This window comes from Macrobrachium nipponense, chromosome 14, assembly GCF_015104395.2.
Source record: "Macrobrachium nipponense isolate FS-2020 chromosome 14, ASM1510439v2, whole genome shotgun sequence".
NCBI classification, from domain to species: domain Eukaryota; kingdom Metazoa; phylum Arthropoda; class Malacostraca; order Decapoda; family Palaemonidae; genus Macrobrachium; species Macrobrachium nipponense.
The window spans coordinates 38,600,063-38,612,912 of NC_087207.1; positions in this window are offsets into that span (position 1 = coordinate 38,600,063).

Sequence of the window (12,850 nt, forward strand, 5' to 3'; positions counted from 1 at the left end):
CGTTAGTCACTGGTTGCTTGTAGCAATTTTTTAAGTTTTGATAAGCTATCTTACTCATCTCATGAGAATAGGTTGTCACTCGTTGTTTACATTTGTCTTAAAGGGTTAGAGAATATGTCAGTTTTTCTGATCATTTCTTCATTTTCCGAATTCTTCAGGCGGGTGCGATATTGCTAAAGAGGCTTTAGCTTTTCTTGTCCATATAGCCACTGCAATGGCATATGTAATGTCTCATTATTATTATTATTATTATTATTATTATTATTATTATTATTATTATTATTATTATTATTATTATTATTATTTTGTACAATACAAAGAATATTTAAAAAGTCGAGTGCCTCAGATATATTATTATTATTATTATTATTATTATTATTATTATTATTATTATTATTATTATTATTATTATTATTTTGTACAATACAAAGAACTTTTAAAAAGTCGAGTGCCTCAGATATATTATTATTATTATCATCATTTTTTTTTTTTTTTTTGCTCTATCACAGTCCTCCAATTCGACTGGGTGGTATTTATAGTGGGGGGTTCCGGCTTGCATCCTGCCTCCTTAGGAGTCCATCACTTTTCTTACTATGATCACACTCTTCTGCATGAGTCCTGGAGCTACTTCAGCCTCTAGTTTTTCTAGATTACTTACAGTATAAAACTTTTTGTGTTTTATACTGTAAGTAACACGCAGAAAGAACATTCTAAGAACATTCTCAGTTTGTCTTATTTTAACGGATTTGAAACCATTAAATCATTGTTAAAAGCTTTTAATGTCAACCTTGTTTTTTCCTATAATAACACACTAAAAGAAATGTTAATAAAAAATGGACCCAGAGAAAGCAACAACATAATATATAAAATTCCATGTATGGATTGTCCCTCATTTTATCTCGGACAGTCTAGCAAAGGCTTAGAAGTAAGGCTAAGCCAGCATAAATATTCTGTAAAAACTGGGCAAAAATCTAATGCAATATTCATTCATTTAAGTGAAAACAACCACCGAATAAATTGGGTTGATAGTTCAGTAATTGCAAGGTCAAGAGATGTCTTATCACAAAATCTTTTAGAATCTGCTTTAATACAAATTACTTTTCATTGTAATTTCAATGTTAGTCGTGGCCTTTTTCATTTAGACCCTTGTATCTGTAACATGTTTAAGAATGACCTCAAAGATATAATTACTGACTTAAATAAAAATCAGTTGCCTTAGAGTTATTATTTTTGTTGTAATGTATGTCTGACATGTATTGTGAATATGGTTTTGTTTACCAAGTTCTGAATAGCTGTTACCTATAATCCTTTAATTGTCTTGAAATTGTATCTGAGATGATTGTCTTAAACCTTTAATTGCACCCATTGTTTATGCTTGTTTGGGAAGGTTTCTCATCTTCCAGGTGTGTCGGATTCTAGTACTAATCTCTTTATAATCCCTATCTGTCAGTTATACGAATCTTCTTGATATTGTCTTTTCTTCGTATTTAATGTCAGTCTCTGCTCAGTAAAGGACGTTTAACGTCGAAAGATCTTGCAGATCCTCCTTCGTTTATTTTTCCTTCGTGGCATATATCTTTATTTATGGATTTATCACGTTCCTAACTTTCGTGATTCAGTATACATATATATATATATATATATATATATATATATATATATATATATTTTATATATATATATATATATATAAATTCCATCCCCCAGTTAGTTCTTTGAAGTCGGCCGCTCTAATCATAATGATGATTCGGTTAACGGACCAGTGAATGGTTCCTCCATCATCATTTTGACCCGAAATATTTGTTTACTGTTCCTGAAATATTAATCAAAAGTTTGAATGACGTAATGAGCTTTCTATTCCAGATAGCGGATAATCGTCTATAATTAATTCGGGACGCTTATTTTGACCCCGAGTTTAGGGACCGACTATAACCGAGGGACCTTTTTATGAGCAATTATATTATATACTCGTGTGAATTTGTCTGTTTAGGACGGTAAAGCTGGGGGAGGCAGGGGGAGGCGCCTCGGGGCCAGCTGTAAGCCAGTAGGATGAAGAACATATTGTCATGAAGTTAAAAACATTTACACTTTTTTTTTTTTTTTTTTTTTTTAGTGACGCTTCGTCCTCCAGATGCATTTGTTTATTGCCTTTTACCTTTCGTCCGTTCCTCTTTGGTCGCTTCCCACCCCGTAAAGCTGTCCAATTTTTTTAACCATACAGAGGTCTTATTTTCCAGGCTTTGCTGAATAACAAATATTGTGGTCGTGGCTTATCAGACGGTGAATGTGAATCAGTGGGATAATTAGCTTAATAATAATAATATAATAATAATAATAATAATAATAATAATAATAATAATAATAATAATAATAATAATAATAATTCATCTGAGACACTCGACTTTTTAAAGATTCTTTAATATTGTACACAAAATTATAATAATAATAATAATAATAATAATGATAATAATACATCTGAAGCACTAGACTTTTTAATGATTGTTTTATATTGTACAATAATAATAATAATAATAATAATGATAATAAAGAGTGCATGGGAAGAAGGACTAATAAAAGTAGACGAAGACCCACAAATATACAGAGACAGGAGAATGACTAACAGAACAGAGGACTGGCACAACAAACCATGCACGGACAATACATGAGACAGATTAAAGAACTAGCCATGGCTACAGAGGGGAGAGCTAAAGAAGGAAACTGAAGGAATGATAACAGCGGCACAAGATCAGGCCCTAAGAACCAGATATGTTCAAAGAACGATAGACGGAAATAACATCTCTCCCATATGTAGGAAGTGCAATACGAAAAATGAAACCATAAACCACATAGCAAGCGAATGCCCGGCACTTGCACACAGCCAGTACAAAAAGAGGCATGATTCAGTGGCAAAAGCCTTCCACTGGAGCCTGTGCATGAAACACCAGCTACCTTGCAATAATAAGTGGTACGAGCACCAACCTGGTGTGGGGTTCCGGGTTGCATCCTGCCTCCTTAGGAGTCCATCATTTTTTTTACTATGTGCACCGTTTCTAGGACCACACTCTTCTGCATGAGTCCTGGAGCTACTTCATCCTCTAGTTTTTCTAGATTCCTTTTCAGGGATCTTGGGATCGTGCCTAGTGCTCCTATGATTATGGGAACAATTTCCACTGGTATATCCCATATCCTTCTTATTTCTATTTTCAGATCTTGATACTTATCCATTTTTTCCCTCTCTTTCTCTTCAACTCTGGTGTCCCATGGTATTGCGACATCAATGAGTGATACTTTCTTCTTGACTTTGTCAATCAACGTCACGTCTGGTCTATTTGCACGTATCACCCTATCTGTTCTGATACCATAGTCCCAGAAGATCTTTGCCTGATCGTTTTCTATCACTCCCTCAGGTTGGTACTCGTACCACTTATTACTGCAAGGTAGCTGGTGTTTCTTGCACAGGCTCCAGTGGAGGGCTTTTCCCACTGAATCATGCCTCTTTTTGTACTGGTTGTTTGCAAGTGCCAAGTATTCGCTTGCTATGTGGTTTATGGTTTCATTTTTCGTATTGCACTTCCTACATATGGGAGAGATGTTATTTCCGTCTATCGTTCTTTGAACATATCTGGTTCTTAGGGCCTGATCTTGTGCCGCTGTTATCATTCCTTCAGTTTCCTTCTTTAGCTCTCCCCTCTGTAGCCATGGCTAGTTCTTTAATCTGTCTCATGTATTGTCCGTGCATGGTTTGTTGTGCCAGTCCTCTGTTCTGTTAGTCATTCTCCTGTCTCTGTATATTTCTGGGTCTTCGTTTACTTTTATTAGTTCTTCTTCCCATGCACTCTTTAGCCACTCGTCTTCACTGGTTTTCAAATATTACCCCAGTGCTCCGTTCTCGATGTTGACGCAGTCCTCTATAATTAGTAGTCCTCTCCCTCCTTCCTTTCGTGTTATGTATAGTTTGTCCGTATTTGCTCTTGGGTGTAGTGCTTTGTGTATTGTCATATGTTTCCTGGTTTTCTAATCTATGCTGCGGAGTTCTGGCTTCGTCCATTCCACTATTCCTGCGCTGTATCTGATTACTGGCACTGCCCATGTGTTTATGGCTTGTATCATATTTCCGGCGTTGAGTTTTGACTTGATTATCGCCTTGAGTCTCTGCATATATTCTTTCCTGATCGTGTCCTTCATCTCTTGGTGTTTTATATTATTATTATTATTATTATTATTATTATTATATTATTATCATCATCATCTATTTCTTGCTAAACATCCTGGGAACGCCAACAGCTGGAGGACTGACCATGAGTAAATGAAGCATTAATTGTTTACGATGTTCCTAATCACTAGTTTAGGAAAAACACTTTGGTTTTACAACCTCGCGTAATTATGATTACAAGCAATTGGCCGTAGGAAGTCCTCTTTGAAGAGGAGCATGGTCCGAATAAATGCTCGTATGAAATGAGGCTCTAATATGACTTTCAAGACCTGTTATGCTCTAGTTGTTTATTTATTCCCCGAAAGATAATGCTCTGTGTATAAGTGCTATGATCTAGATCTTGTAACTTCAGGAGTTCAAGAGAAGGTATTAATACCATGATAGATTTCTCTTTCCATTTTAATAATTTATTTACAGTTTCATTTTTTTTCTTCTTACTTAGTTCATTTATCTGTTTTTCTCAAGACTGATCTCTTTCTGTTACTTGTTTCTAATGATCACCGTATTCTTTGGACGTCTGAGTTTCAAGTCAATGGCCCCTGTCTGAATAATAACATAATAATAATAAACTCCTTATTCTCTGGAAGCCTGAATTTCAAGCCAGTGGCCCCTGACGTCTTCTTCCATAGGAATATCTTCTGAATAATAATAATAATAATAATAATAATAATAATAATAATAATAATAATAATAATAATATATGAAAATCAGTGAAGTCGAGTGGCTCAAGAGTGCATGGGAAGAAGGACTGATAAAAGTGGACGAAGACCCACAAATATACAGACAGGAGAATGACAAGCAGAACAGAGGAATGGCACAACAAACCAATGCACGAACAATACATGAGACAGACTATAGAACTAGCCAGCGATGACATGTGGCAATGGCTACTGAGGGGAGAGCTCAAGAAGGAAACTGAAGGAATAATAACAGCGGCACAAGATCAGGCCCTAAGAACCAAATATGTTCAAAGAACGATAGATGGAAATAACATCTCTCCCGTATGTAGGAAGTGCAATACGAAAAATGAAACTATAAACCACATAGCAAGCGAATGTCTGGCACTTGCACACAACCAGTATAAAAAGAGGCATGAATCAGTAGGCAAAGCCCTCCACTGGAGCCAGTGCAAGAAACACCAGCTACCTTGCAGTAATAAGTGGTACGAGCACCAACCTGAAGGAGTGATAGAAAACGATCAGGCAAAGATCCTCTGGGACTATGGTATCAGAACAGACAGGGTGATACGTGCAAATAGACCAGACGTGACGTTGATTGACAAAATCAAGAAGAAAGTATCACTCATTGATGTCGCAATAGGGGCACTAGGCACGATCCCAAGATCCCTGAAAAGGAATCTGGAAAAACTGGAGGCTGAAGTAGCTCCAGGACTCATGCAGAAGAGTGTGATCCTAGAAACGGCGCACATAGTAAGAAAAGTGATGGACTCCTAAGGAGGCAGGATGCAACCCTGAACCCTACCTATAAATACCACCCAGTCGAATTGGAGGACTGTGATAGAGCAAATAATAATAATAATAATAATAATAATAATAATAATAATAATAATGAACTTGATATTCTCTGAAAGCCTGAATTTCAAGCCAATGGTCGCTGTCGTCTTGCTCCTTACGAATGAATATCTTCTGAATAATAATAACTGTGAGCGTGTTGTCTTATCCTCCAATTAGCAGCCCTTCTGTTCATTTACATAGGCATAAATTATCTCAAGTATTTTCTTACCGCGTTTGTGGTTCATCTGGGTTGGCTATTAACGAGCGTTGGCATCGGGTGGCATGGTATTATTTATTCTTCATACTCGTTTGTCCTGTCTTTCTAGCTGATTAAACAACCGACTACAACTCCTGCAATACTAATTGTTACATGTTATAATGGTGTATTTGTCTGATCTGCAGTCGAAGCGTTTACGTACACAAAGAGAGAGAGAGAGAGCGGGGTGAGGGGGGGGGGGGGTGGGGGGGTGTGAGAGACTCCTTTGGTAGTCTGACGCGATATGATAAGACCGCTACTATAGTAGATTCGCATCTACCGTGCATCTGATGTCTAGGCCAGTCCCTTGCTTACGACGCTTCTGATTGGCTGTTGATATGCCAGTCACAGGGCTGGAAACTCTCAGTCACTCCAGAGAGTTCACATAGGCTGGATATAAGCTCCACCTCTCCTGAGGGATACAGAGGCGGAACATACATCCTGCCTATGTGAAATCTTGAGAGACTGAGAGTTTCCAACCAATAAGCCATTCTTTTCAACAGCCAATCAGGAGCGTCGTCAGGGACTGGCTTAGATATCAAATGCACAGTAGATGTGAATCTACTATAGTATTCCAGTAGCGACTTACGCCAACCAAGGTTCGTTTTTTAAGAAGTTGACACCTGAGCCGTAGGCAGTTGTGTTTCTCGATTTCTTTCCGTCTGAGGACCACTGTTGCCAATTTAGCAGAACTTTCCACATACTACGAATTGTTTCCATGAATTTATGTATATTGCAAACCAATACGCAAAAATCGCTTATTTCCAAGGTTTTGTTTAGGTTTTGTCCCAAGTTTTGGCGGGTAAACAAACCCACTGGCAACAGTGCATTTTCCCAGCACGAAGCTGGGAAGAATATTTCAAGTCAAAACACATAATGCATCGGGTGCGATCACGAACGATGATGGCGTTTATAGTAATATCTATTTTTCTATAAGTATATAGTCTTGTGGACGTGAGAAAGAGGCCACGCAATTCTATAAGGAACGTCCTTCCTCGTTTTCATAATGAATTACAAGTTCGCAAACAGAGAACGAAATCGAAAAAGTGGCAATTATAAATATTTACTTGGAAATGTTTACACACACACACATAAACTATGTACATATATATAATATATATATATATATATATATATATATATATATATATAAGAGAGGCAGCAGTCGTAGTAGTAGTAGATTACTAGCAAATCATTTTGTTAGATGACTAGAACCTCCATAAAAGTGTGGTTTTACCGTGTCAAGAGTTTCAACCTCTCTCTCTCTCTCTCTCTTTCTTATCATGTTATCATGATCCTCCACACTCCCCCACCCCCGCCCCTTCTTACCTCGCCCTGGAAGCGGAGAAGATAATAGATGGCAAATTGTGGCGGTGAATATCGCATGTCGCTCAGATAATGCTTTCATTAGTCGGCTAACGGTCGAGCAGTCAAGAAGCAAGGAGACGACCTTACAGTATCTCCCATGCGCAGATCATAGCCCCAGACCCCCTCCCCAACACACCCTCTTCCCCACCCCAAAATACAATACCCTAACCCCCACCTCCCCGCAAACTCAGAAACTCGATACCCTCCCCTCTCCTTAACTCGTCTGTTGTCAAAATGGAGACCTGTTAAGGTCGATGCATTATAAAGCCACTTACGCATCTCCTGTGTAGGATACACAGCGCAGTATTCAATTCCCTTCGAAGGATGATCCACCGACTCATCCGTAGGCGTGCCGAGATTGATCCCAGAAGGAGGAATGTCGTCTGGTAGTCACCCGACTGTCGTGGGTAGCTATCAAGGGGAAAAGAACGCGGTGCCATAGTAGATTCACATCAACCGTGCATTTAAAGTCTAGGCCATTCCCTTACGACGCTCCTGATTCGCTGTTGATAAGCCAATGACCGGACTGGAAACTCTCAGTCTCTCTCGAGAGTTCACATAGGTATACATCTTTCAGGAGAGGTGGAACATACATCCTGCCTATGAGAACTCCCGAGAGAGACTGAGAGTTTCCAGCCCTCTGACTGGCTTATCAATAGCCAATCAGGAGCGTCGTAAGGGACTGGCCTAGACTTTAAATGCACGGTTGATGTGAATCTACTATAGCAACAGCATTTCAAATGATTTGCCGAAAACCGGACACTGGTGGCTCTTGTGAATGAACTCGCCTTTCTGTGAAAGCGCAGTCCTCTCCGACCAGCATCGCGTCCCTTTGAATGTTATTCTCATTTTCATTTTCGAGTTTTGTTGTGGGAAATGTATTTATGCGAGATGTCGAGACTATATGGCATTACCGATGCAAGCTCTCTCCAGACGGCTCTGAGACTTGCTAGAGAGAGAGAGAGGAGAGAGAGAGAGAGAGAGAGAGAGAGAGAGGAAAGCCACACTACATATTTTCAAAAGAAATTCGTGGTGTGTACGTTTTTTTGAGAATGTATTTACTTACTGTATCGTGAATATATTTACTTACGCCTGTGTGACAATGCTTATTATTATTTTTTTTTTTTTTCGGTGTATCATAGTCCTCCAATTCGACTGGGTAGTATCTATAGTGTGGGGTTCCGGGTTGCATCCTGCCTCCTTAGGAGTCCATCACTTTTCTTACTATGTGCGTTGTTTCTATGAGCACACTTCTGCATGAGTCCTGGAGCTACTTGAGCATCTAGTTTTTCCAGATTACTATTCAGGGATCTTGGGATCGTCCTCAGCGTTCCTATGATTATGGGTATAATTTCCACTGGCATATCCCATATCCTTTTTATTTCAATTTTCAGGTCTTGATACTTATCCAGTTAGGATGTTAGGAATTGTAAAGTTATCCCAGGTGACCACGTGGTCCCCCAACATAGGCTCCTTTGTATGGATTTAAGATGAAAAGAGAAAACGAAAAAACGAAATGGGGTAAAGAAAATCAATGGTATAAATTGTTAGGAGGGATAATGATAAGAAGAGAGAGTTCAGGAGAAGAGTGCTGGGAGAGGTTGATCTGGGAATGAAGATGTGGGAGGAGAAGGTAGAGGCATAATCATCAGTGATTAGAAGACATGGAAAGGAGATACTAGGGGAAACATCTGGAATAGTATGGGAAGAAAAGGAGAGCTGGTGGTAGGAGAAGAGGTAGGGGAAGTGGTGAAGGGTAAAAGGGAAGCAAAGAATAGATTTGAAGAGTCACAGCTGCAGGAAGACAGAGAAAGATAAAGAGAAAGAAACAAAGAAGTAAAAAGGGTGGTAGCTCAAGCTAAGCAAGGGCATATGAAGAGGTTTATAATGAACTGGAAACCCAGGAAGGGTTGAGTAAGATGCTCAAACTTATCAAAAGTAAGAACTACAAGAAACAAAGGACATCACCCATATTAAGCAAATGAAAAGATAGGAATCGGTACGGTCATAAAAAAGTAAGAAGACATCCTGATAAGATGGAAAGAGTATTTCGAACAAACTGCAAATAAAGAAAATGAAAGACTTGTAAGAGAGGATGGAGGACAAGTAAACATGGGAATGGTAATGGGGATATCTAGGGATGAAGTGATACGAGCCTTAAAAAGAATGAGGAAATGGGAAGGAACAGGACCTGACTTAATCCCAGTCGATGTTTGGAAAGCCTTAGGGGTTTGAGGAAGGGGTAGACATCTTGTATGATCTGATGGTAAAAATATTCGAACAGGAAAAGATACCAGAAGAATGGCGGGAAAGCATATTGATTGGACCTATATTTAAAGGTAAAGGTGATGTTCAGGAATGCAGTAATTATAGAGGTATAAAACTAATGTCTCACACGTTGAAGATTTTGGAAAGAATAATAGATAGCAGGCTGAGAGAGGAAGTTAGAATAGGGAAGGAACATTTAGGATTATGAAGGGAAGCGGCACAACGGATGGAATATTTGCATAAGGCAGCTAATGGAGAATTCAGAGAAAAAACAACGAGACCTGCAATCTGGTATTCATAGACCTTGAAAAGGCCTATGACAGAGTGCCAAGGCATGAAATATGGAGATGTTTGAGGGAGAAGATGGTGCCGGAAAAGTATGTCAGAATTATTCAGGAGATGTACAGGAATGTGTATACTAGAGTGAGGAGTAGGTTGGAGAGACGGATGGATTTGAGATAGGAGTTGGATTACACCAGGGGTCAGCACTTAGCCCACTCATCTTCAACATCCTGATGGATGTAATGACCAGGGATGTTAGAGAAGCAGTGCCATGGTGCATATAATACGCGAATAAATTGTGTTGTGTTCAGAGGGGAAGGAGGGTTGGAGGAGTTGGAGGGGAGGTGGAGAGAGGAGAGCATCACTTGAGGAGAGAGGAATGAGAATAAGCAGACTCAAACACTGAATATATGGTGTTCTGGTATTACTGAGGACGGTGGAAGTAGCATAAGATTGGGTGGAAATAAAGAAAGAAGACAGAAGTTCAAGTACTTAGGGTCGTATAGAGGATAGTGAAGCATGGACATGAGGGTGAGACACCGAATTCAGGCAGGATAGAATAACTGGAGGTCTGCATCAGGGGTCCTCTGTGACAAAAAGGTCCCTCTGAAATTGAAAGGAAAGTTCCATAGGACGGTGGTCAGACCAGCAATGTTATATGGAACAGAAACAGCAGGTATGAGGAAAACAGAGGAGAAGAAGATGGATGTAGCAGAAATGAGAATTTTGAGAAGGATGTTGGGAGTAACAAGGGAAGATAGGATTAGAAATGAGTATATAAGAGGATTGACAAAGGTAGCTGAAATATCGAAGAAAATACAGGAAGGAAGGCTTCGATGGTATGGACACCTGATACGAAGGGAGGAACGTCATGTTGGAAGACATACGATGGAAATGGAAGTGCGGGGTAGAGGGAAGAAGGGAAGACCAAGAAAGAGATGACGTGATTGTGTAGGGAAAGATATGGAATTGAAAGGTATAAATGAGAACGAGGCACAGGACAGAAATCGATGGAGACGACTCATTCGCAATGGCGACCCCATATAAAAATGGGTTTAAGCTAGGAGGAAGATACTTATCCATATTTTCCCTTTTTTTTCTCTTCAACTCTGGTGTTCCATGTTATTATTATTATTATTGTTATTAGCATTCAAATTATTGCAGAAAAAAATTCACACTGCTGAAACGTCTCACATTAAATCATCTTCATAAGAGCCAATCTCAGTAAATATCCATCTTGACAAGTCGAAAATCAAAGAGCAGCTCCTCAATGAACCAACTGCTTTGATAATTGTTTCTCAGAACATAGAGAGTTAAAAGGCTTTCGCTTTCAACCTTTCAACTGTTCTGTGTAACTGGTTGGCGCAACAGAAGCCTGAAAAAAAAGTTTAATAAAATGACGAAAGAAAAACTGAGAAACTTGCAAGCGACCCCAGGAGTCTGGTGTGTGCGTTGGGTCATTTCAGATGCTACCTTGAAACTTCTGATGCAGGGTAGTTGTCATGTGGGTCATGTGTAGGTCTAGCGCGTGTTTCCGAGCCTTAGCACTCTATATATTTATTTCTTTAGTTATTGGTGGAAAATTTGATTAAGTTTATATTATTGATTATCTATCTGTTGAATTTCACTTATATACATTTGTTACTCTACCTTGCGATGAGTGTGTCCTCGAACCCTCTCCAAATGTGTGTTCTATGCCGGCACACAGGTAATCAAAGAGGTGTTCCGCTCTTGTCTTTTGCGGTCTCGTAACGTGGTAGGGTGGGGGGTGGCCCCATACACCCACACGCTACGAACACCACACCACATTGACACTCCCTTATGGAATTGCCATAAGCCCAGCCGGAGCACATCGCAAGACCAAAGTTCCATGTGATCTCTGAAAGTTCGTCCAAACCTCATATCGCTCATGGTCACAAATTCTGACTGTTTTTTTCCATTTCCAACACTCTTCCTAGGAAATTCAAGCGCTTGTCACTAAGCCCTTTTGTCTCCTAATCAGAAAAAGAAAAGCTGAGATTAACCCAATTCACCACCACACTTTCTTTTTAAGAACATTTTTTACAGTTCTGTTTTCAGGGGGTGAACTTGCTTGATCAGCAAAAAATACCCATATATTGTATTTGATTTTACTAAGATGTATAAAATTATTTATTGACCATTTTTAGTAGATGAAACTTATTCACGATGGAACAAGCACCCAAAACCCAAAGGGGCCCATTGACTTGGAATTCAATGCTTTCCCAAAGAATGTTGGTTTCAATCATTTCCAACCACGGACCCCACACAGCAGCAGTATCTAAGCATGCTACAGAGGTGCCAGCGGTTTTTCATTCCCTGGGGATGGGAGGAGACGCGAACTCTCGACATCTGGTGGGCCTTCCATTCCACGATACTAACCCTTTACTTTACCAGCCGACCAGCTCAAAACAAAACAATGCCAATGCTTCGGGGAAAGATAACCATTTTTTTCATGTCCCTTGTGATCCCCCTCAAAAGCTCTTGTGTCTCCCACCATAGGTTGGTTAGAGGGAAGCCCGACCTGGATATAAAGGTGGATTTTACAGTGGAAGGGAAGGAAGGAACTGAATTAGTTTTAAGGTTATAATTTAATTGGTATTTACAAATCTGTTTTTTGTATATAACTATTATATTTTGGATATTTTCTTTACTTAAGGCCCTCATGAGCAAACCAAATGATTATTGTTACTCCTGATATAATGGTTGCTACCATGTTCGTTCATGCAGCCTCTATCTATAATACACTTATATATTTGTATAAACTGGAATCACGAAGATTGTTGGCACATGATGAATGTAGAATAAATAAAGGAAAATACTCCGAACTAAAAGTGAAAAAACCAAAGGCAACCAAATTGGCTTGCAGGCCTTTCGACACGTTGGTTCCCCTGTACTATCTAGTTAAAGGATCATTGTGGCGAAAGGCGC